This window comes from Pipistrellus kuhlii, unplaced genomic scaffold (assembly GCF_014108245.1).
Source record: "Pipistrellus kuhlii isolate mPipKuh1 unplaced genomic scaffold, mPipKuh1.p scaffold_m20_p_3, whole genome shotgun sequence".
Taxonomy (NCBI): domain Eukaryota; kingdom Metazoa; phylum Chordata; class Mammalia; order Chiroptera; family Vespertilionidae; genus Pipistrellus; species Pipistrellus kuhlii.
In genome coordinates, this window is record NW_023425529.1 from 20,504,383 (window position 1) to 20,529,198 (window position 24,816).

A 24,816-nucleotide genomic window follows, 5' to 3' on the forward strand; every position below is an offset into this window, starting at 1 on the left:
TTTTGAGAAGAACTAGGCAAAATCTATCATGTACACAAGGGGCAGTTTTTCTCCTGGGCCTTTACAGATTATACAATATTTCAAAAGGATGAGCCACATATAAAAGCAAATGAAGAGCCTGCTAGGTGGCTCAGTCAGTAAGAGCATCTCCTGTTGCCAAAAAGACACATTTCTAGGGTGGGTTCCATCCTGGTCCAGGCATGTTTCTCTCTCACATCAAAGTTTCTTTCTCTCTCTAAAAATCAGTAAAAACGTATCCTCAGGTGAGGATTTAAAAAAAATGAAGAGATAAAGGTAAGAAGACAGCAGTTCCAGTTAAGAAATAAAGAACAATTCTATTCAATGTGCCAACTGCATGCAATGCACTTCTCTAGGTTCCATGCAGAATATGAAAATAAATAAGATGCAGCCTAGACTTCCAGGGACCCACCATCTAGAGGGGAGTCAGACATTAATCTTCTTAATATCTGAAGCAAGATTTGGCATCGACAAGCACTGCGGAGAATGCAGAGTGATGCATAAAAATGCAAGAGGGAGAGCATGCCAGCTGTTTGAAGGATATCGGAAGGCATCCTGGAGGAGGTGTGATTGCAAAGGGACAATGAAAAAGGGCTAGAGTTCTGACCAAGCCAGGGGCAGCACAGAGGATGCACCAGAATGAAGAACAAAGGAATGGTTTGAGCAAAGCCAAGAAAGTCTGTGAGGGGTGAGTGCCGAGTACACAGAGGACAAGAGCAGAGAGTGAAGAAAGTGCCGAGTACACAGAGGACAAGAGCAGAGAGTGAAGAAAGTGGTGAGGCAGGTGGGCGGACGCCACACAGGCCTGAGGGAGCCAAACCTCTGAAGCCCATGACTGTGAGCAGAGGACAGCAAGGACCTCATTTTGCATGCAATAATGAGCCATTAAACTTTTTGGAGAAGGCAGATATGATTAGATCTCTGATTTAAAAGACAACTCCTGGTAATTTGAGTTATGTTCTTAAAAATCCATATTCCTAAGAGAAAATTTTGTCAAAATCTTTTATCAGCCCAATAAGTCTTTTTTCCCTGTCACAGCTGCCCTGAATGCTTCTACCCTCACTCTGTTTTAAAAGCCTCTGTCTGAAAACAAGTGCCTTGGTCTCCAAGTCACTGCCTCCAACTGTTCCTTCCATATGGACCCTAGGTGACCTGGGTGGTGTCACATCTGTCTGCCCAACAAGGAGCTATGACATCATGAGCAAAGTCTGAAGGGTCTCCTGAGGGTTCACCAGCATGCCCATGAGCTGCAAAAGAGCAGACTTCTATGTCCCTATGAAACGTGCATGGCAATAAAGAGCCAAAGAATAAACTATTATGTGTCCCTTAACATCTGTGTCCCTTAACCAGTTAATGTTAATCCAGTTCCACAATTTCTCTGGACTCAAAGAATTACATCTCACCATCCTCCCTCTGCTCCTTTAATTAAAGACTTACTTTCTAAAGAAAGTTCTTTCCTTCTCTATCCTTCATTTCCATGTGGAAACACACTCAATTTATCTTGAATGAGAGCTCCTAGGGCCTTATATCCCAGAGGTTAGAGAGTTCGGGATTTTTTTTTTTTTTTCTTGTAGGCATCAATAATAAATTAGATTAAAATTCAAGTTGAACAGAATAGGTGAACAAGAAAGGGGGAAGGAATAGGCAAAAAAAAAAAAAAAGGTCAAACCATACCATCAACCTACCCCTTTTATTAGCTGTGTACTCTGGGGTTTTGTCATTTTCTGATGCAAGCGCTGGACTCAGTAGTAACGTACTGAGCTTGTCCTGGGGAGCAGATTCAGTAAAGACAGTAACTAGTACTTTATTTTTTAAACTTATTTCAGAGAGATAATAAGATGGAATGGGAGAGGGAGAAGGTGAGATGGAAACATCAGTGATGAGAGAGAATCATTAATCAGCTGCCTCCTGCACACCCCTACTAGGGATTGAGCCTGCAACCTATGCATGTGCCTAATCAGAATCAAACTGTGACCTCCTGATTCATGGGTCCATGCTCAACCACTGAGCAACACCAGCCACAGTAACAGTACTTTTGAAGCAATGCGTGATACGGTAAGAAAGAGGTGTATGTACCCACACTATCACTGCAAAAAACAGATAAGGGGAGAGAGCTGCAAAGAGAAGCTTCGACCACACTGCACTTCTGAGATGTTTCTTGGTGGAAATCAAAGACAGGAGCACCAAATTTACTCACTCACATTTCCTTAACACCCTCCCCATGGACCACATGTTGAAAACACCACCTCAGAGCCCCGTCCATGCCAACCTGAGAAGCAGTTCGGCCTCTTCCTCAGGCTTTCTCCTGTGGGGAGAGGTTGAAACCCCACAGGTTGAGTGTAGGACTCTCATGAGACCCATAAACTAGTTGTTTGTCTTCCACAAATGCTTCCTACCCTGGACCACAGTCAGCTTTCTCGTCTCTCTTCTCTGTCTTGCAGATGCCCCAGACTCTGATGATGCCAGTCTCTAGTGAGCTCCCACATCCAGTTCCTCTGGGTTTACTGTAACCTTCCAATAAGAAGGGCAGGGAGATGAGGGGGAAATCCAGATTAAGCAAACTACTCCATCTGACAAGTATAAGTAAACAAGAAGTCTAGAGCTGTGGTGTCCAATGTGGAGACCACCAGCAATACTGACTATTTAAATTCTCCAGGTTCATAACCACATGTGGCTGGTGGCTATCGCATCAGAAAGCAGAGATATAGAACATGTCCACCATGGCAGAGGGTTCTACTGGACAGCACTGGTCTTGATGTTGTTGTGAAAAGGCCTATTTGCACCTTGGATTACAAATGAAATGTAATGTTGGCAATAAAGAAAAAGAACACTAATTGGGAGTTGATTCAAGGCCCAGCTTTATGTGTCCTGGGCTTTAATGCCATCAGGAAAGCACTTAGCAATCCAATCTGTAAAACAAGGATATTGAACGGGATAGGTACCCCTTAAAACCTTACGGAGTAAGATGGAGAAAGCAGGGGACAATGAAGAGATGCCTGAATTCAATAGTCATGAGTTCCAGGGGCAAATCCCCTAACTTATCTCCTGACCTTAGTTTCCTAAGCTACATAATGAAATATCATCATCCACCTCATAAATCAAGTGAGATCAGAGATTTAAGATGGCCCCGTTTGCTGCAAAGTGCTAATTAATAGCTGGATGTTACCTTCATAAATGAAAACACCCAGAATGCAAGAATGCAGAATTTTAAGACTCCTAGTTCTCTCCTTTAACCCCATGAAGGATCTCCATTAGCAAGTGGCCAGGCCGTTGCCCTAGAGACTTCTCACACAATACCCTTGCTCCTACTGCAGCCTCTTGAGCAAAGCCACTTTGTTACCTGTGTTTGGCAAATGAGATCTACCTCCTCTTCCTCCTCCCAGCCATCACCAACACACCAGAAGAGAAGAACAGGTCATGCATGAACTATGCCCTTGGGTTCCTCCTGGGCTTTAAGGGGTGAAGTGAGGGCACAGTTACAGAGACATCATCTATTGAAATCCTGCTCTAACCAGACCACTTTATTTGGGCTGTGGGTTAGCTTTTTTCTTTTTTTAATATATTTTATTATTGATTTCAGAGAGGAAAGGAGGGGGAGAGAGAGATAGAAATATCAATGAGGAGAGAGAATCATTGATGAGCTGCCTCCTGCATGCCCCCTACTGGGGATCGAGCCTGAAACCTGGGCATGTGCCCTGAAAGGATTTAAACCATGACCTCCTGTTCATTGGTCGATGCTCAACCACTGAGCCATGCTGGCCGGGCAGCTTTTTCTTTTTTAAATAGGTACAAACAAAAGAAAAGGTAGGAGGAGTGAAATATATATTTATTTGGAAAAACTTTTAAAATACTTAGGGATTCTTTATACACATCAGCAGGTATAAACTCATGCAGGGCAGGTCTAATAAGTATTTAAGACCCAAATGAGGTATTGAGTAATAGGACCAGGAGAATCTGATGTGTTATTCAGGAAGGTTTCCTGGGGGAGTTCAAAACTGAGCCAGCTTTTGAAAGAGGTGACAGACATAGTTTGGCAAAAAGGAGAGAAGAAGGCTTTCAAGGGAAGGAAATTATAACACCCCAAGGTGTAAAGACAAGGACAAGAGGACTCAGACAGGTGAGCACTGGAGACCTGGAGGGAGTCACTCAGAGGCTGGTGGCTGCTAGGGTGGGGGGACCATAGAGGGCAAAGTAGGGAGGTCAGGCCATAAAGGGCTCCATAGGGAATTTCCTTTTGCTAATAAGTGCTAATGGAGAGCCACTGTGGATTCTTGAGCAAAGGAAAACAGTGTTTAATGAAGACAATTCCAGCAGCTGTGTGGAGGACGGAGGCGAGGAGGGGAGCCGGGGAAGCCAGCCAGAGTCCTGCACTGAGCAGCAGCCATGGAGATGGAAATGAGGAGGAAAGGGAACAATGCGGAGTGAGAACTGGCAGCAACTGGTGGAGACTGGAGGTGCGGCTTGGACTCAGAGCCAGGGAACCAGTGCCAAGACATTGTGCCATGAGGAACAATGGAAATGCTGGGAAAGGGTGGCTATTTGAATGGAGAAGGGAGAGAAACACTGGTTCTTTTTTTCCCCCCTTTAACAGTTTCCAATTTCAAGAGAATGTGCCTGGGGGAAACCACTGGAGACAAAATCAGGAGGCTGGAAATGTAGATTTGAGGACCATCGACATCCTTGTGTAACTGAAACCATGTTATAAAAAGAGACCTCCAAAGAGTGGAGAACTGAGGAAAATAGAAATGGGCACTAGATTACACCTTGAGAGAGTGCTGGCAGTTTCTTGGCAGTTTCTGGGGCCAAGAGGTAGAGCAGTGATTCTCAAACTCAACACCACTGACCATTGGGCTAGGTCAGTGTAGGCAAACTCAACAGAGCCAAATATCAACAGTACAATGATTCACATTTCTTTTGAGAGTCAAAAACCGACTTCCACGCATGAGCCATGAAGTTTCAATTGCACCATATGTGCATGCCTGAATGTGGTATTTTGTGGAAGAGCCACATTTAAGGGGCCAAAGAGCCGAATGTGGTTCGCGAGCCACAGTTTGCCAACCAATGGGCTAGGTAACTGTGTCCAGGGGCTGTCCTGTGTACCATCGATCGGTTGTTCAGCAGAATCCCTGGCCTCCACCCACCACATGATAGCAGCCTTCCCTCCCCCCTAGTCCTGAAATTCAGAAATGCCTCAAGACATTATCAAATGTCCTCTGAGAGGCAAAATTTCCCAGTTGAGAACCACTCACGTATTGGCAATAATAACATCTAACACTGAATGAACACTCACAAGGTGCCAGGCACTGTTCTAAGGATCTTGTCGGCATTCATTCATTAAGCCTTAGAACATTTTGACCCAGCTGTACTATTATTATCCCCATTATACAAAGAAGGAAACGAAGACTCTGAGTGGTCTGTAGTTTTTCAAAGATCCCCTCTAGGAACTGACACCATAGGCAGTCTGGCTATGGGGTCGTGATTTTTACCAGGAGGCAGTACTGACACTTTGTGGGAAGGTAGAATCCTTCAAGGGCTAGGGGAGAGGGTGGGGAAGATGTACAAGACCCCTAACTGCCAGGTCTAAGGCACTGGGAGCATGCTGGTATCAGCCAAAAAAGAGGGACTGCAGAAAAGAGGGATGAGCTGGGTTAGGACCACACTGAAAGCAGCAGAATAGAAGGAGTGGGAAGACAGAGCTCATGATGTCAGGAAAGGAAAGGGGCCTGGAGAGTGATAGCACAATGCCTCATGAAAAGATAACAGGGTCCGAAACAAAGGCTGTCAGCATCATGAAAAATGAAACAAAGGCCCTTCTGAAGTTTCCAGCAAACAATGAATGTTTATATAGAAAAGAGAATGATTATGGACATTGATATCAGAGTGTTGATTTTCTCAGGCAAGTGTAATGAGACCATCAACTGTGAGCGGGAGTGCGGGGGAAAGAATGCATTGGCTCTGGGAGGCGGTATCTAAGAAATGGGCAAGCATGGTTCTGGGGACCCTTAGCACAGGCTAGTCATCCGGTCCTTTGACCATGATGCTGTTCTGGAAGGAGGGAAGCTGAAGCAAGCCACCTGAGCTCCCTTTTGGGACTTTCTTCATCTGTCTTGGAAGCAGGAGTGACAGAACAGAAAAGCAGATGTGACCGTAAATTGATGGGCCAGTGATGGAGAAATTAAATTAGAGTGTGATGAAACATAAAGCAGCAGAGCAAGGAGGGGAGGGATGCAACAAGGGATTCCATGTCGACAGGTCAAGGGTCCTTGATCTAAAGGAAGCAGAGCAAGCAAAGCCTAGAGGTCACAGGAGGGTGAGTCAGGTCTTCAGGGGAGAGGCTGAGAAAGACATCATGATCATTTGGGGAAGGAACGTTGCTGGTGATCTGAATGGAAGTGAGTGCAAATGCAGTGAAGGGTGTAGTTTCTCTGGGAAGTGGTTGATATACAATGGAAATTCGCAAGAACTCATGATCACAGCATACTAAAAAGTTTCTTTAGTGCATATTTTAAAATATCGTAGAAAATGGAATAAAGGGTAAAAATGCTGACTATTTTAACTGAATAGCTAAATAAACACTTGTTATATTAAAATTAGAGAAAGTTCTTTTCCTCTGGGCAATCTGAACAATCCACTCACAATGAAAAACCTAAGAACTGTTATTTCCACAGCATGAGGAGCTGTGTGGTTAAAATTACAGGGTTAAGAGCATTTATTTAATCAATCCACCATATCTTCTAGAAACGCAGGTCCATTTGGTAGGCAGACAAGAATGGCCAGGAGTCTCAAGAAACTGGGGGCTGCCTTCCTCTCTTCCAGTGGCTACTAGGAACAGCATGGCCAGTGGTGAAGCATACTCTGCGCATGAGACAAAGGAGCAGGTATGGGAGGGCAGAGGGTCTGGAATAGCAGCCCTGGAGCCTGGTGGTACGTGAGAACCACCTGGCAGCATTTCAAATCTGCTAGTGCCAAGCAGTGAAGCACGATCGGTGCCCTTTGAACATTCTCTCCAGTTCCCTGCTCCCTGCAAAGGCATGGTTTCTCATTCACATTCTCATGTTTTCTGTCGCTTTCTCTCTTATGCACACACAAAACGCATGCAGGCACACACACGTGCGCCGAGCTGGCTCTTCCTCGCAGCAAACAGCAGGGAGCACGGCTTTTCTTGGCAGCGGCTTCATCCTCCAGCTGCATCTGGGCTGGAGCCCAACTGCACCGAGGAACTCGCGGGAGCCGAGGGAGGCTCTGCTTGCCTCCACACCCACCTCGCCCCCACCCCTGATTTCCACAGCAAAGGGAGATCAGGACCCAGTGCCCTAAATATAGCCCATCCCTTCTTTGACGGAAATGGAAGGCTTCCCACAAAGACCACATATCCCACCACCCTGCAGTTTTTAAACTCGCATTTTAGCAAGCTGCACTCATTCTGTACAAAATTAACCCTAAATTGCTGCTGGTAGGCACCATGGTACGAATGGCATAAAATCCAGGTGAATTCAAAATTAATTTCTATTTGCCATGTCCATGCTTGACATTCTATGAACTCATAATGCTTAATTCCTTCCCAAAATGTCTGTTAGAGGCAGGAATCAGACAAAGAGATGTACATGGAGCAAGTTACCAACAGCACATATCTGCCGGGCGGTGAACAGGGTTATTACAGGGCCTGTGACACCCACATGAGCCGGGAGGGGCTGGCCAGCCAGCAGGCAGGCTGCCTTCCACAGAGAGGCTGCAAACACTTTCCAGAGTCCAGACAGAAGTTCCAGGGTGACAGAGCAACTGTGGCTCTCGGAAGTGTGTCAAAACTACTGATGACTCTGTGGCAGGCAGGCGGGGAAGCTGGATGGGGTACCCCCTCTCGGGACCACGTCAGACAGGCTCTATTTACACTACCCACTCCCCATTGTCCTGGAGGTGGAAACCTCATGACAGCCCACTCTCCCCCTACCCTTTCCACCCTCCCTCTGCCTTTTTCTCCCCCTCCCGGCTATTTTCCTTCACCATACAAAGTAAAGGAAAAGCCAAAGAGCCTGACAAGTTGAGTCCTGGATAAGGCATTGGCCATCTTCATCAATTTCTCTTTTTCTCTCTCCCTCTTACTTTGCTACTGTCCTTGTCTCTAATAATGCAAGGCTCTTAGCCCCTAGGCATACAGCATTTGGGGACTTACTAGTATTTTGAAACACTCCCCACCCCCTGAGGTCATCCTGGGCCACTGGGTTTCATAGCCTTCATTTTGTCTCCATATAGGCAGATGCAAACATATGCAGCGCCTGCATTTCTTCTCCCCTTCACACTACAGCCATGGTGAAGGATTGCTGAGGAATAGGGTGGGGTGAACATTTATGCAGAAGCAACACAGCATGAGGAATGAGGAGCTGTGTGGTTAAAATTACAGGGTTAAGAGCATTTATTTAATGCTCTTACATCCACCCCTTTAAAGCACTTGAAGATGGAGACAGCCAGCAGGGACCATCACTTTCCTTTCTCCTAACCTTCCAAGAACTCACCAGCATTGCTCACAAGATGTGGATAGGAGAGGTAAGGGAGCTATGGTCCAGGCATTTTATATACTTTACCTCATCTGACTTTCACACAACATGTATTTTCCAGAAGAGGAAAGCTGAGGACCAAAACATAAGATGCCTTACCTAAGGTCATTCGATGGCAAGCAGCAAACTTGGGATTCTAAACTCATCTCTTCAACATCCAAGACGTGGCTGCTTCTGGGGGGGCAATGGGCTTCCATCTGTATTTCTAGACTGACACCATTCAAAATCTGGATTTGCCTTGGTTTAAAAGCCACAGCAGTTCCAGCCTAGAAATCCAAGGATGCTGGGACCTGGGCACCTGGAAAGGCTCGGCCTGACACTTAGCAGAAAGTAGAGACCATGTTCCCATTGTGAAAAGGATAAGGAGGGGACCCAAAAATATCCTCTCTGCCAACTGCCCACTCTTAGGGAAAAGGAGGAGTATCCTAATGGGAATCTAAGGAATTTTCACTACGGGGTCCCACAGGAAAATTCATCTCAGCTAGAATCTGTTCTCAGAGCCTTAGTCAAGAGTCAGGAGTCAGCTGGGATAGATTGGAAGAGGATGGGCATTGCAGAGAAAGTAATAAAACAAATGTTCTTTTATGCCAGTTTCATCTGAATTACATCCACCCCTTTTAAGCACTTGAATCTCCCGGCTCCCGAGTGGATGAGCTGGCTGGCTCCAGCTCACATCCAGGCCAGATGGCCAGTGTGCCTCCAGCACTGGGTGTAGACCACCTTAAGGTCACTCCCAGTCTGCCTCCTTCTCCAGCCTTTTATGACCAAGGGTCTGTTGGCTCTTGGAGGACAAACATTATTCCTGATTCCACAGCAAAGAGATCCAAGAGCCCTGCACTTGGTAGCAAGCCTTCATACACATTCTGTAAGTGAAACCAGAGGGCTGGTTAATAGGGTGGAAGAACAAAGGAGTTTGGACACTAAGGAAAATTCCTCCCCATGGTCTCCACCTTTCAGAAACAAATAACGGGTGGAAGATGGCTAGGGTGTGCCCTAGACACATGGTCTAGTGTAAGGGTTCTTAACCTGACATCCATGGATGGGCTTCAGAGATCCTAAGCCTTGTAATGCTTTGGGTGGGATTTTGGGAGTTTGCATAAATGCGAGCACACATTTTCAGAAGGGCTGATCACATGCATTTACGGCCTGGGAGTGGGAGGGCTGGCAGGATGGCCTGCGGGTACTGAAAACTGGGTTGTTCTCCTGTCCCACAACTGCAAAGCCAACTCTGGCAGAGGAGCTCCTCACCCCTCTGACAGGAGCCAGCCCTTCTCCCCTTTGATGAGAAGCAAGCATAGTCCCTCACTGTGCCTACTTTGTGGGGAATGTTAGTGGAGGCTGAGTTCAAGTGTCCGCCCCCCCCCCCCCCCGCTATCCCCCCTCCACTAAAGAACCAATCACACTTCAATGGAATCATCTTCCCAGGCAGCCACTACCCACCATTCTGTTTTGAGCATCTGCTATTTAACCCACCCATTTTCCCATTGAAAAGGTAGAATCTCAGAAGAAGCCAGATCTAAAACTTACATCACTTTTTTCTTAATTACATATATTGGTTTTCTACAGCCTGCCAAGCCTCTCCTCCTCCTAAAACCACAGATCTAATAGGGTTTGTTCTCCTAAAAGCAATTTTGACAGATTCTATGCCCTGGTCTCTTTGAGGGGTTGGTAACTGACTATTAGGCTCAATATTTTTTTCCAACTTAACACTTATGCTTATGAGTTTGTAATTTCCAGCCATCATCTCTTTTTAGAAAAGGTTATAAGCTGGCCCTTGGATTTATTTCCAGTCCTCTGTGATTCCCTCAAATGGCAGCCTTTGGCCCAGCAGCACCCACTTCCATGTTGAAGGCATTTTAGAATCTGTCATTAAGACTGAGGTTATGTGTTCCACTCTTCCTAATGAATGTTTCAAAAACCTCTCTGATGTTAACTTGGTTTTGTGTTCCCTAACCTATGCTAGACGCAGATTATACACACGCATAGATACATAGGTACACATACCCACAAACACACACACACATGTAACTGTATGTTAGTAACTGGTTCTCGGTTATATTTCTAAGAAAGTAAGGAGACGCCTTGTGCTCCTTACTTTAACCCTTTCACCTTTAATTCCTGATATAATTAAAGTTCTTTTTTATTTCTTCCTCGCCTTTTCTGAATATTAAAATAAGGCACCTTATTGTGAAAATGTAGAAATGTAAAAAGAAATATGGAGAATTAAAATAATAATAATCCTATTGCCTTTATATCTTTTACATAATAAGTTGACCTTGCCTTTTCAGGTTTTACAACCTTTACTATTTCTAAATATGCTCACCTGCCCACCAAATGCATTTTTGTAGTAAACTCTTTATTTTTCAATTAAGGCTTCCTCTAAGCTTTCTCAAGCAATATAAACTGCTCTTCTAAGCTCTCTCAAAGCAGAGGCAAAGAAAAAAGAGTCTGGACTTGAGATTCAGAAAAGCTGTGATTGAGTTCCATCTCTTTCTTCTTCTTAACTATACAATTTTTGGCAATCATTAGAGTTATCTGTACCTCAATTTCTTCATCTGTAAAAAAAAAAAGAAAGAAAGAAAAAGAAAAAGAAAAAGGGTAGTAGTTCCTGTCCAAAATCCCCCTTTTTAGTGGGGCTTTAGGTAATTAGAATACATGTTGAGAAGAAAACACAGGAGATAGCCCTTGATAAACTATACAGTACTTCAGAAATGTAAGTAACTATTATTACATCATAATTATTATTGCCTCAGTATCCTCATCCATAAAATAGGTGATAATTTTACACACCTCCAAGGGTGATTGGGATGTTTGATTCATTAATGCACACACATCCCGGTCCACAGGGCTGACAGGTGTACAGACCATGTCAGCAGCTGTTTATTACACGTTCACCATGTGCCAGCACTCTGTTAGGCACACAGGGCACAGGACAGAGACTGCTTCTGCCCTTGAAAATTTCACATCATGGCATGGGCAGCACAGAGATACAACAAGAGTCACTTCAAACCGGAGCAATGGGAGCGGGAAGAGGGGAGTGTCTCCAGTCTGGTAGGACCAGGAGGACTTGGCAGAGGACCCCTGAGCTGAATCCTGAAGGCAGCATAGGAATGAAGCAGGAGAAGTAAGGTGAGGAAAACCCTCTGACAGAGCAAAGGCCTGGGGTGCAAAACAGCCTTTCACATTATTTGTTCCTTGGCTTGGTAGCCATGCCATCTCCAACTCTATTCTTCTTGGATCATGTAAAGATATGAGATAAGCCTGGGAAAAACAGTTCTATACATAAAGCTAGAAAGATTAGTCTCACTCTCCTTTCTCCTGGAAAACTAGATAAATACTGTACAAGAGAATCTGAGAAGGAGACAAAGACCACAGATTAAAAATCACAGATCACAGTGCCTGGCTGCTGCTCTGCGTTCCAAACTCTGGATGACTTCGCTGCCCATCATCCCTTCAATTATTTTCTACTAGAGGTGGGGTCCCTTGGCCTGGCTGGTGATCAGTGCTGATCGGAGCAACTCTCCCAGTCCTGATCTGGACCGAATTGAGGCTGGCAGGGGAGAGGGGTATGCTGGAGCAGGCTGGAAGAGGTTAATGAGGGGAAAAGAAGGACCTATATAATACTTTCAAGGATAAAGATTTTTTAAGAAATTAGCTCCCTCATATCTTTCTTGGAATGAGTTGAGTAAAACTCCTAGAGCAATAACAATAATTCCTGTTAGTAATAAAACCAACACCAAACCAGTATTCCTGACTACCATTCTTTTACTCCAACCGTTAGTCTCCACTCAAAGTAGTAGTTTATGCAAGGGTTTGAGAAAAAAAGAGGTACAAGAAAATGAATAATCTTCAAAATAGCCAAGATTAGATGAGCAGAGAAGAGGCTGTGTCCTCCTAAATGAAGGGGAGTCTTCAGTTTGGAGAGGAAGTCTATTTACAGAATGGTAGGAATAGGCTATAAAAGAGGGTGCCCACACCTTAACCATCATGTGAAATGGAAGAGATGCTGATTGCCAGTGCCATGAATTTCTCACCTTCCTCTCACTGAATTAAATTAAGGTCCCCAAATTTGCTATTTTGTAGGCATGCATTTTTCCACTTGAAAAGAAGTTTATCTTTTGCCAAGGGCAAAGCCCAAAGAAAAGGAATCTGGAGGAAAGTTGCTTTCTCTGAAGTTTCAAAGTTTACGGGTTCCTCTACATAACACAGAAACCCTTATCTTCCTTTACATGGAGGCGGCTCTGTATAATGTAAAGAGTCAGGGGTTAGAATCAGAGGACATGAGTTGAAATCCTGGCTCACTGCTGTACCTTGAGCTCTCTAATTCTTACTCTGAGAAACAAAATAATAATGCCAGCCTTGAGGTAAAGGTTAAATGAGATAGGATATATTAGCATAACCCAAAATACAATGGGCATACCATAAATATATATTGCCACTTCAAGGCCCAATTTCAATAGGCAAAAGCAAGGCAATTCCTATTTGATAACTATTATATTTGGATTGACAGCAATAATTCTTAGTATTTTATGGCACAATTCATTTCTAAAGCAATCTACAAATTCTGGCTACCTAATTGCAAGACTTTCTCACCCCCTTCGCTAACCCGTCTCAGTTGTATAAATGCAGATTTATCAACAAACTAGATGGTGACCATTTATACATTTAGAGTCAACCTTGAGTTTTATGTTGAAATCAAAGCATCATTATAAACAGGTACAGAATAAAAAGGAGAGGTTGAGAAAGCCCAGCCCAGTGAAGGTGATTGGGGAATACAGATAAAAGCCCTCAAAGAATCTGTCCCAAAAGCCAGCATCAGAAAAGTGCTACAAACAAAGGGAAAATAAATATAGTATATGGACGAATAACTTGAGGGGCTTATTTCTGCTTGAGAAGATCAAACAAGACTTTGTGGGTGAGACAGTCTTTGAGATGAATGGACCTTGAGGAATAACTAGTATTTACATGGAATTTGAAGGGAATGGGAAAAGCATAATTAGCGATGAATGAGAGCTTTTGAAGAAATACCCTTATTCAACACAATGTAAAATGAAACCCAAAGAAGTGAGACACTAAGAAATGGGTATATTTTAATTCTGCCAGCCTATAGCTAGGATTAAAGATACTCTCACCTCTTCAACTCTAGTAAAATTCAGCCAAAGCTTCAGAAGGTGTTTGGTCCTGGACAGTTTTTCTCAGGGGTTAGAGAATGGACCGTGAATTGAAGGGTTCTGGGTTCAATTCCAATCAATGGACATATACCTCAGTTGTGCGAGAGGCAACCAATCATTGTGTCTCTCTCACACAGAGGTTTCTCTCAATGTGTTCTCACCCTTTCACTCTCTCTAAAAATCAATGGAAAAAATATCCTCGGTGAAGATTAACAGTAACAAAAAAAGAGGTATTTAGATGGCAAGGAAGTGGAAATATAAAAGGCATAAATATGTCCAGTTTATCCTCAATGCACATTCATTTCCATTATCATCTTTATCAACAACCCAGCATTTTCCAAGCACTGCCCATTTGCAGAGAGCATTCTGCTAAGCACTGAGGATATAACGATGACATAACGATGAATTTTGTTCACATGGAAAAATGACAAATTAATCAACAAACAAATTACTTAGATATGCAGGCTCTAAGGAAATTCATCCAGTATTTTTTCTTAAAAAAAACCACGGGGTCAACATTCTCCTCCAAGGAAACCTGTTAAATCTGAGTGCTGATATTTGGTCAGGGTAAGATTTCTTATGCAATTCTTCCTCCTCTGGGGCCAACCAAGAGATATTTAGAAATTCAAATCAATGACTACACTTCCTATGTTCTTCCTAAATATTTAGTGCCTCACATCTCAGCATATCCTACCAAACACCAGTGAGAACCCAAACCACACTCATAAGCTTTCTCTCCTTTTTCCAACTGCTATTAGCAGATATCAAGAAAAGAAAAGAAAAGAAAAAAGAACTAATATTTTTGCTTTCTTATGATTTGTCTTCTTAAAAAAAAAACACAGATCCATAAGTTTTATTTTTTTTTTTTCACCTCTGTACATTTAGGTTCACATTTATTTTAAAATGGGGAAGGGAGGGAGCCAAAAAGGAAGGATGTGAGAAAACGACTAACCCAGCCTGCCTAATAATCAGTGAATCAAGTTATAGTCAGAAAAAAACAAAGCTTAATGCCTCCTACCCTCTTCCTCCTCTTCAAGCCTTTAATATTCCACTTCAGGCACTGAGAGGGAGGGTAACATGGTTAGTGAATCCCAACCAGCACTAAGATAATTGCACCATCCACACCCCTCACCAATCAATCAGGGTCTGCTTACCAGCCCAATTTATTAATAGTCTTCCTACATTTTCAGTATTACAAAGGGGTGAAATGAGGCTTCCTCTCCAAAACAAGAAATGGGTGCCCTCAGGAAAGACTAAGTAGGACAGAGGATGGTTTGCAGAACCGAGGGCTACTCACCCCGTTTCATAGCCACATCTGTCTCCAGGCTGTCAAGGAAAGGAGTCCCTAATGTTCCTAACCTTCAACACCAGGCCTATGTGAGTGTGGATGGAGCTCAGGAACAGGGCAAACTCAGCTCAGCTCTTAATTCAACACCAGTCCCAACCCTGTGTGCATTCCATCCACTAAATCCTCTCATATTCCAACTCCTTCTGACCTCCAGTTCAGGGGCCCTGTTAGTCATGTAATAGTTTTAACAGCGAGAGGGTCTTGCTCTACATGTTCAAATGCTACAACTGCATTATGTTTAGGGCTAATAGGCACCTTGTCAATCATCTTGTCCAGCGGTTCTCAAATATGGCCACATGTTAGAATCCTCTGGGGAATTTCTAAATGACCACTGCCTGAATCCCTCCCCAAGAGGTTTTAATTTAACTGTCTCAGAAACTAGAAAATCAAGACCCACCATCCATGCATGCACACAGTCACAAAGTAAAATAACACAAGCAGAAACAAAGAAGCTTCTGACTGCCAAGACTAGACCACCATCTTCTCTGTTATCAGTGAGACAGCTCCTGGCTACTTTGGAAAACTGAACACTGTTAAAGACACATTACATGTCAAGGGAGTAGCCTGGGCTCTGAAGACATGTGGAAGAGCCATGTCCCTGATGTCAGGGACATGCATTCCACGGGCACTCGTGGGGCAGGGCAGTGGCTGGGAGATTCAGTGGACATGGCTCTGACACATGTATGTGGATTTAGACCATGTGGCTAAGCTCAGAACTGATGTTTGTGAAAGAGAATAATCTTCAAGCATTGATATTCTTATTGTCCTTTCTTTCTCTTTCTTTCTTTCTTTCTCTCTCTCTGTCTTTCTTTCTCTCTCTCTCTCTTTCTCTCTCTCTCTCTCTCTCTCTCTCTCTCTCTCTCTCTCTCTCTCTCTTTCTCTCTCTCTCTCTCTATCTCTCTCTCTCTCTGACACACACACACACACACACACACACACCACATGTATTACTGTACCTAAATTGTACAAACACATTTAATGCATTTAAGATTACTTCTGGCTACTGTACTTGGTAGGTAAGTCACATACATCCACAGTGTGTGGGGTGCATGTATTTTGTATTTGGATGCACACAGAATACACTGATCTCCAACCCAAAGACACCAGTTAACATGGTAACTGAATGACCAATCTAAGGCCCCCAGAAGGTAGGAGCTTTGCTTCAGAACCTCTCGGCATTTTCAGAGTACAGTTAGCTTTGGGGAAAGAACTGTGGCATCACCTAAGCTTCAGGTTTCTTCTCAGACTCTCCTCCCTCCTTGAAAAGGTGTTGCTTTCATACAGCCACTGATTTTAGATTCAAACTCTCCTCAAAAAATAATAATAAGATCCAATTTCCTAAGAAATTCTAACCAGTTGAAGCCCTGAGAGGGGCTTTATACAATCTTAAATAAAGATTAATGAGAAATTTAAACTCAAATTTCTTTCTGAAGAAGGAAGTGTGTGCTCTGAGTGAGGCAATGAGGAAAGTCGTGGAGGATGGCACGTGGAGAGCACAGTTTGGCTTTTAGGAATCAGGTGAGTTAATAGGTCTAAACCTTAAATTGTCCTCATTTAGGAAGCTGTCTACTGCAGATGTCCTCCTGCTTACAAAGATGGGTTCCAAGCAGAGTTAAAGTCTGTAGCCTCTCTCCTTCCAGGTCTGCCACTCCCTCAGGTCTGGCTTTGCTCCTCTTTCTCTCCCCTCTCCTCATCCTCTAGGCACAGCCTTGTCCCTATGCCTCTGCCATCCTGCCCCTGACATCACCTTAGAATAAATGTCCTTCAAGTCAGCCAGTGGTGGCATTTGCTAATCCACATTCCTTAATACCCAAGATACTCTCTTCATATGTAGTGGATCTTTAAAAAGTCTTCAGGCCAAAGTTAGGTTCCTTTTGCTTATAAAATGAATACAAACCACAGTGTGCAGAGAAATGGTGAAAGTATGGGGGGTGGGGTGATGGAGAGCAGAAAATGCATTTAAAGGAACATGGATTTCAAACCCTTCTTCCCATAGGCACCAAGGCTACCATTTAAACAAGCAGTGGTTACACTTTCTTTTCTTCATCTCTACATCCCCATGAAGAATACTTCTGAAACATCAGGCCATCTTTTAAAAAAGCGGCTACCAGAAAGGATTCTGTGAATTCCCTGGGAATAATTGAGCCCCTCTTCTTCTGTCACTCTCCTTTCCGTTAAAAAAAGCAGCAAGGGTCAGAGTGGCTCGCCACTCTAGAAACACATGGGGCTAAGCTGGTCCTTCATTCTGAGTAGCTTGGCTTGGGCTAGGATCCAGCTCTCTCCTTGGCTACATACCCAGTAGCAGCTGTCCCTTTCTTTCTAATACCCATCAACAAAGTCAGTAGCAATCCAGTGGTCTAAAATGAAAACTGTGTCATTTGTTCATTCTAGAGGCAAGCCTAATAAACCGGGCGAAGAGTCATTAAGGGTAGCATCACTAAAGCTAAGGCAGAAATCAGAGCCTCTTCCTTCTCCTTTTAAGAAGACCCTGACTTTATTCTCTGCCTCAGCATCTGGAATCTGAAATTCCTATTAAAGAAACCTGCGCTTTCCTGTGTTGCTCTTCTCCCCAAGTTAAGGGAAGCAAGGGAAACCAGCCCACCTCTCCCCCTGTTCTCCATCCTCCTGAAATGACCATTCTCTCCTTCTGCAAAATTCACATTTATTCTTAAGACACGTTTTAACCGTCAACCCCTCCATGAAGCCCACCTCATTCTCCCGGCTTCCACACCTCCCTCATTAAATCACGAGCTGCTGCAAAGTACAGACCAGAGCTAATTCTTTTTCATAACGCAGTCTTTGACAAATATTGGTTCTTAATAAATGTTTGTTAAATAATTGAACAGAAAAAAAGGTATAAAATAAAGTTTAAAAAAAGGAGACAATGTAAAATAAAAGAGACTAAGAGACGGCAAATAGATAAGCCCAGAAGCAATAGAAAATAATCAGTTATGAGAAGAACCAGAATAAGTAAAGAATGAAAGGGAAAGAGGCAAAAGATATACATGGTGGGAGAGTGATTGTAGAGAGGAGATGGGTGAACATAAATACATAGGTTCCTTTCTGATTTTTCTTTTTACTTTTAAACACAAAGCAAAAATGCTGGAAGTCCCATAAGTAGAATATGTATGTGGAACTGCCAATGTTAACCATGATATAGAATTTGGTACAGGAATGATATAGGCCTGTGATGCATGTCCAGCCACCTGGGAGATTGCCAGAAATGCAGAACCTCGGGTACCATGTCAGACCACCTGAATCAGAATGTACAATTTAAAAAGGCCCTGAGGTGACTCCTATAGACAATCAAATTTGAGAAGTGCTAATGCAGGCATCTGAAATCCACGGAGAACCTCCTCACGTCCCTATAGTCAATGATGTAGTGCAATAGTGCTGACACTAAGCAGCTACACAACCATAAGCAGAAAACTCAATGTCCCTGGATCTCGGCTTCTTCATCTATTAAATGAGAAGGTTAGAGTACACGCCTTCTAACATGTGACAGAGCTGTGATGTTGTTGATCACATCTAGCATCATAACTTCAAACTGTTCCTATACCGATGAGAACAAACAACAAATAGCATCATCTGCTAATTTAATATTTATCTATTCATTTAATATTTTGAACTATCTTTTATGTGCCAGTCAATGTGCTAAGTACAATGATTCCAACTGATAACACATCCCTCCCTGCCCTTGAGGGGAACATAAACTTCTTATAAAAAAAAAAAAAAAAAACGGGCATGTAAACAAAATTAGGGTAAAGTGCACTATTAACTGCAAACAGGTGCTGGCGGTGCACAGAAGGCAGAGCAATTATTCTGCTTGGGGCAGTCAGGGAGAATTTCAACAAGGGACCAGCATATGCTCTATCTAGGTCCCTTCTCCGACAACCTCAGCTGAAAGTACTAGAAAGTGTAAAGACAGAAATAAGGTAGTTGGACAGCAACAAGGAACCAACCAAAGGTTTCTGAACACACACCTCTTGGGTCCACTGGAGCACAAGAACACATCCACCCAATGAATCTTGTGTAATGGCCACAGACATACCATGGACAGCCACAGGTAAAGCCCAGAAACCGGCCCCCTTTGAGTGATGCCTGCTCCCTCATCAGTTCTTCTATGCTCTGCGTCCCTCCACAAGACAATATCAATTCATCCGCTAATCTACTCTCCCTGGAGACTTCTTCTTGTGGTTGCTAAGAGGGGATGCACTTTAATAAATGCAAACAATTCATTAGACCAGTAACTCTTTTGATCTATACTTATCTACAGAGATCCGATTGTATTCATGGTGCCAGAGACTGGAAATGTAGTTTACTGAAAGGATGAAATTTCTAGAATGTTTAAGGATGGTGTAGGGTAGCAGTGAGAAAAAGGAGCTTGTTCATTCCTGACCTCAGTAAGTTACAGGAGATGGGGTGTCTATCAGCCCCAGGCTTCACTGTTAAGGAAATAAGACTATTATTCAGAACAATAGTTTTCCAACCTTTAGATCATGTTTCACCCTGGCTCCCTCCTGGTCCCTGGCTTCTATAGACAGATTTGTTTGCTATGGTTCCTTTCTCCTGACTCCTTCTGTATTTCATAATCAACAAATATAAATTAAATATTTGCTTTAACCTATTAGTAGTAGTGGACATGTCACCCTCGTTTTTATGTTCTTAAACAAGAAAATGGGGGGTGAGGTGGAATCCTGCATCCTGAGTTCATTATATCCATGGAGGAGATGGGAGAATGTTTTACAAGTTAACGAACGGTGATGTGGCCAAGGGCTGGATCAGCTGGTCCTTTCTCCCTATCAAGAACCACTCATCCCACCAACCAATTCCAGTCCATGTTTCCACCTCCCAGGTGCCCAATCTCTCTCCACACACAAGGCTGGAAGTGAAGGTCAAGGAAGATGGTCAGTCTGAAGCCATCTTTCCGGAGGTGAAGCAAGAATACAAAATCAAGATGCCTGCTGTTCCTCCCTGCACCAGAGGAAGTCGCTCTTCTCACTCAGCCTAAAAAAAAGGCACTGGGTGTACAAAGTAGTGACTAGAGAAAAATTTTTTCCTCCTTTTCCTTTTCTGTCATTTTGTCTCCTTACTTATTATTCTTCTTGCCTGCATTCACCTCGGTCATAAATTACACACATATGGTGGCAAAGCAAGACTTTTCAGACAGGCAGATTTTTTAGGGATGGAACAAAAGGAGGGAAGAAATTACACAATCCAGGGATACACATCCTGCCCTCTCCTTGCATGCTTACATCTACCTCTTAGAGGCCATACTGTTCTGTGTTTACCGGTCCATCCTGCTTTGCTACACCTGAAACACGGAGATAGAAGACAACCATGCTGTTCTGATTTCCTTGAAATCACCAACCTAACCTCCTCAACCGTGCTTTCCTGGGAAGTCTTTATTTCCCATTAATTTTTTTCTTAATTGTACATCTTGAAGGTTCCTCAGTTAATATTAAATGTTCTCTCTCTCCCTCCCACCAGCAACCACATCTCTTTCCCATTTAACCCATATTCAGGGTGAAACATGATCTAAAGGTTGGAAAACTATTGTTCTGAATAGCGTGTGAAGGAGAGAAGACAAAATAGAACCCAATCAACTCTTCATGTTATGAGGAAAAAAGAGAGAACAATGGCCCCGAGACAGCTCAGAACACCACTGAGTCACACAAAATCTGCTCAGGAGGACAGAAACACCTTCCTCCTCTCCTGGGTCTACAAAATGGCTTTGGGTGTGGAAAAGGTACAGACCACCTGTGGGAATTTCTCCTAGGATCCTCAGAAGCCCTTTCCAGTAAGAATTCCATTCTTTTCTCTTTGTAGTTTTCCCATCACTTGGTCCTCATCTTCCTCAGCATCTTCTGCTTTTCACCTCTTGTCCTTTGCCTAGGGTTGGGGCTGACTAATATTGACTCAGAACCTGGATTCATCTCATTAACAACCAAGGCAAATGTGGCTGAGACCCTGTCAAAAGGTCTTCTGTCAACCTCATCACCAACTAACGTGACGAAAGACCTACTCAGTGCAGAGCACTGTCATGGCACCAGGAATGCAGAAGACAGCATGTATCCTTTGATACCCACCTCACCTTGCCCACCTGCACATATGAGATCATCACACCTGGAGCTGCATTTCTAACCCATACCTCTATTCTATTTTAAAGTAATTTTAAGAGTTCATCCTCCCACTTGAAGGAGTAGAAACAGTTGCAGAACCAGTTCAGGTGTCTCTAAGGTGAGCGCACATCAGATAACCTCAGCTATTTGTGGACATGACAAGGACATGGTTCAAAGTGAGATCCCACCCTCTCACTCTCATGACCACACCATGGCTACAGATTAGTGGTTAAGCAATAAGGTTCAAAGGAATAAAACCAGGGGTGGGGGAGTAGCGAATTTGGCTCAAATCCATCCTTTTTGGACAATAAAGAACTACCTTCTACTGTGATGCTGAGAAATAAGGACCTTCCACTACTTCCCCCACATCCCTTCAGTAGTTCAAATTCATTCTAGGTAATGTTATTTAAAAAATACCAAAAAAAAGATTTTTGAGGGGAGTGGGCTGGAATATTTTAAAAGAGATTATTGATGCTAATGATTCTACTACATTATTTTGAGGATCATTATGTCAACCTGAGTGCTGCATTTGGGTGTCTTCAGAGTTTGGGGGTATATGGCCAGTGGACGAAGGAGAGGGGCAGCCAGCTCACCATCAAGGCCCTCTGGCACATGGATATTCTGATTTTCTCAGGAGTTGTCTTGGATTACATGAGTGACTAGCTGAAGAGTCACTAGCTAAGTCTTTTCCATTTCTCCTGCTATTTCTCTTTTCAAGTGCATGAAAATACTGCCAAACCTCATTTCACATATCATAAAAAATTATGAGAGGGGGGGAAAATTGAAGTATGAACTCTGTTCTGAGGGTACAAGACTCACACATACAAACGGCACATCTCTTTGTTTAACACAAAGGCTCACGTGTCGAATCCTGCACCCCTTCCACATGCACAGCATTTTAGAACTCTGCAAGATAGCCATTTTGCAAGAGTGTGGAAGTAACAGTTTGCTTGGAGGATGTGTGGGTATAAATAGATGTGTAGACAGAAGGAGAAATTTATAGCTCAAAAATAATGGCACACTGGAAAAAATACAAATTAAAAGCAGAATATTGACAGAATTCCTTCTTTCTGAGCTTCAGATTTAAGCCCTCTTAACCTGCAGCTTTCTTCAATTCCAGGTGATCTTAGACCAGCCGGATTCCCCACCTAGACCTGCCCCTCTGCAGTAGGCCTCCTGGGATCTCTGGGCCCAATGTCAACCCCTTAGACAGCAAGTGGACTTTAGGGTAATAACCACAGTGATCTCAGTCATTATCTTCATGTTTTAAAGGGCACAAAAAGGATGCCCAGGAAGATAGGGCAGAAGATAGAGAGAGAAGCATGGAAGTGGCAAGGGGGAAAGCCAGCCTGGCTTGGGGGAGAGATTTCTAGATTCCAATAAAAATCAGAGCTTTAGCACTGGATGAATAAAATGACATTTAACTTGAAAATCACACAGGTTTCCCAGTCGTGATTGCATAAAAAAAAAAAAAAAAGAAGAAGAAAAGAAAAAACCTTATGCCATTCAACATCCTATGTTCTTATAGACATCCACCCCCACTGCCTCCAAAAAACCCAAAACCTGTTTGATGGGGAAGGAAAAGAAATAACATGGGATATTGCCCCCTTTGTAATAAGCCTGTCTCCCCAGACCAGCATTATTTTAACGTCATGTTACCTTTTCTTTAAAAAAAAAAAAAAATCCACTTGAGGGACCTGAAGAGAGATAAACAAAGAATCCCTTACCCCAGGTGAGAATAAAATACAATAGAAGGTGCCTTACCTTGGTTTGTAGAAGCCAAACCTCTAGACGATCGGATTAAGGGAGTGAGCATGTTGGGAATGTCCAAGCTCCTCTTCTCGCTTGCATATCCACATAAGAAAGATGAAGGATAAATGAAAGGAAGGTAATTTGAAATCCAATTTATCGTGAATTTTGTTTGAATCTTGTGTCTTGAAGAGATGCAAATTCAAAGGGGGGAAAAAAAAAAGACTGAATTCAAAGGTAAGTCAGTGGATGGAGAGCAGCTCACGATGCAGAATCCAGAGTAATTATTCCCTTTGCATGTGAGGTTGGTGGCTGGACTATTTTTTTTTTAATGATTCCTCTGGCAATTACGGGTTTTTGATTTTTGGAGCGTTAGTGGAGGAGGCTGTGTGTAGAGAAGCTGGGAGCCAGCTCTGTCCCTCCTCGGAGCATGGTCATTCCCAAAGCGTCCCCTTCCTAAGGGGGAAAAAGAGGCTGTTAGAGGGTTTTATTCCAGTATCTCCCAGAGGGTGAGAAAAATGCATTCTGAAAAAGATATCAATTCGTTTTCAGGAAAACGGGGTTGGAAACCCCGCATTTCCCACAGAGTGCACACGAGAGGAATTGAAAACAGCTGGCACCGGTCTATAAATAATTCAGAAAAGGTCTGGCTATACCATTCCTGGGACAGGCATGGATGAGAGGTGGGAAAGCCAGGCTGAATGGAAGCGGAGAGAGGGCGGGAGGGAGGAAGCGCAGGAGGGAAGTGGGAAGGAAGAAGGCAGCGAGGGAGAAGCGGTACCACATAGCAACGCACACGCACTCACGCGCAGGAGCACCATCCCCACTTAACTCGCCAGCGAGTGCGGCCCCCAGCCCCATCTGCATTGCTGCTGACACGTCTGCCTCGCTCTGCCCATCGCTTCCAGCAGCAGTGTCTCCTCCCACCCCGGGCTGGTGCTGTATGGGTTCTGCTTGTGCATGGGGTGCACACTGGGCATTTCTTGGAAGGGGCACACTGACACGCGCGTACACACGCACACACACACACGCCCCCGGCCGCGCACGCGCCCCCGCGCGCTCGCACACTCACCCCCGCGCACACTCACGCCGCCGCGCCGATGTGCAGCACGCGGGGCTTCACCTGCAACGTGTCGATTGTACTGATGGTCGCGGCGCGAGGCTCCGGCCCCGGGCACCGATGCCCAGTCTCTCTGCTCAGTGAAAGGTTTACCCCGTCCCCCAGTCCCCCAAAAAAGACCAGAGAGAGCCCTACCCTTTCATCCTAAAAAAAAGAAATATTTTTTTAAATATATTTTTTTAAGCCACGTCTAAATTAGCTGGATTGTAGAGCATTACCTAATGACCAGGTTGGTTATCGGTTCCACTGCTTCGACCCTTTATCTTCCCAACACCCCAAACCCCCAAATTGAGACAGGAGACTCCACGGCGAATGCTTACATACCGGCTCTGAGCGCCTCAGCGATTGCAGAGTCTCCGGAGAGGGGTGGCCGCTGGCGGAGGGTGGAGGGTTTTCCTTGCCTGCCAGGCAGGATTAAAAATCCCTCTGGAGGGTTTTGAAGTTCATGACTCTTCTTTGCACAGCAGACGAAAATGCATTCGGACGCCAGCACTTCGGGTTGGGGTGATCAGAAATCACCCTGGCGAGCACTTGCGATAGAGCAAAGCCTTGAGATTTCCTAGAGGTGAAGAGACAGAAGGAAGCGGTTTTGAAAGGGGGTGGGGGACCTTCCTTTCCAAAAAAAAAAGGGGGGGGGGTAGAGAGGCAGGATCAGAGATCCCAGTTGGTGAGGATTGGAGCCGGGGGAGGGGACGCGGGCGGGGGCAGGCTGTGCAAGTCAAGCGCGCGGCAGCGG

General features: G+C 44.1%; 1 protein-coding gene across 1 annotated transcript in view; it reads right to left on the minus strand.

Moving 5' to 3' along the window:
- GRIN2B (glutamate ionotropic receptor NMDA type subunit 2B) overlaps positions 1-23,587 on the minus strand; it is a 419,358-nt gene extending 395,771 nt beyond the window's left edge. The window contains exon 1 of the mRNA XM_036457459.2: positions 22,976-23,587. The gene's annotated coding sequence lies outside the window, so the exon portion shown is untranslated. The remainder of the gene's footprint in view (positions 1-22,975) is intronic.
- Between the last annotated feature and the right edge of the window lie 1,229 nt (positions 23,588-24,816).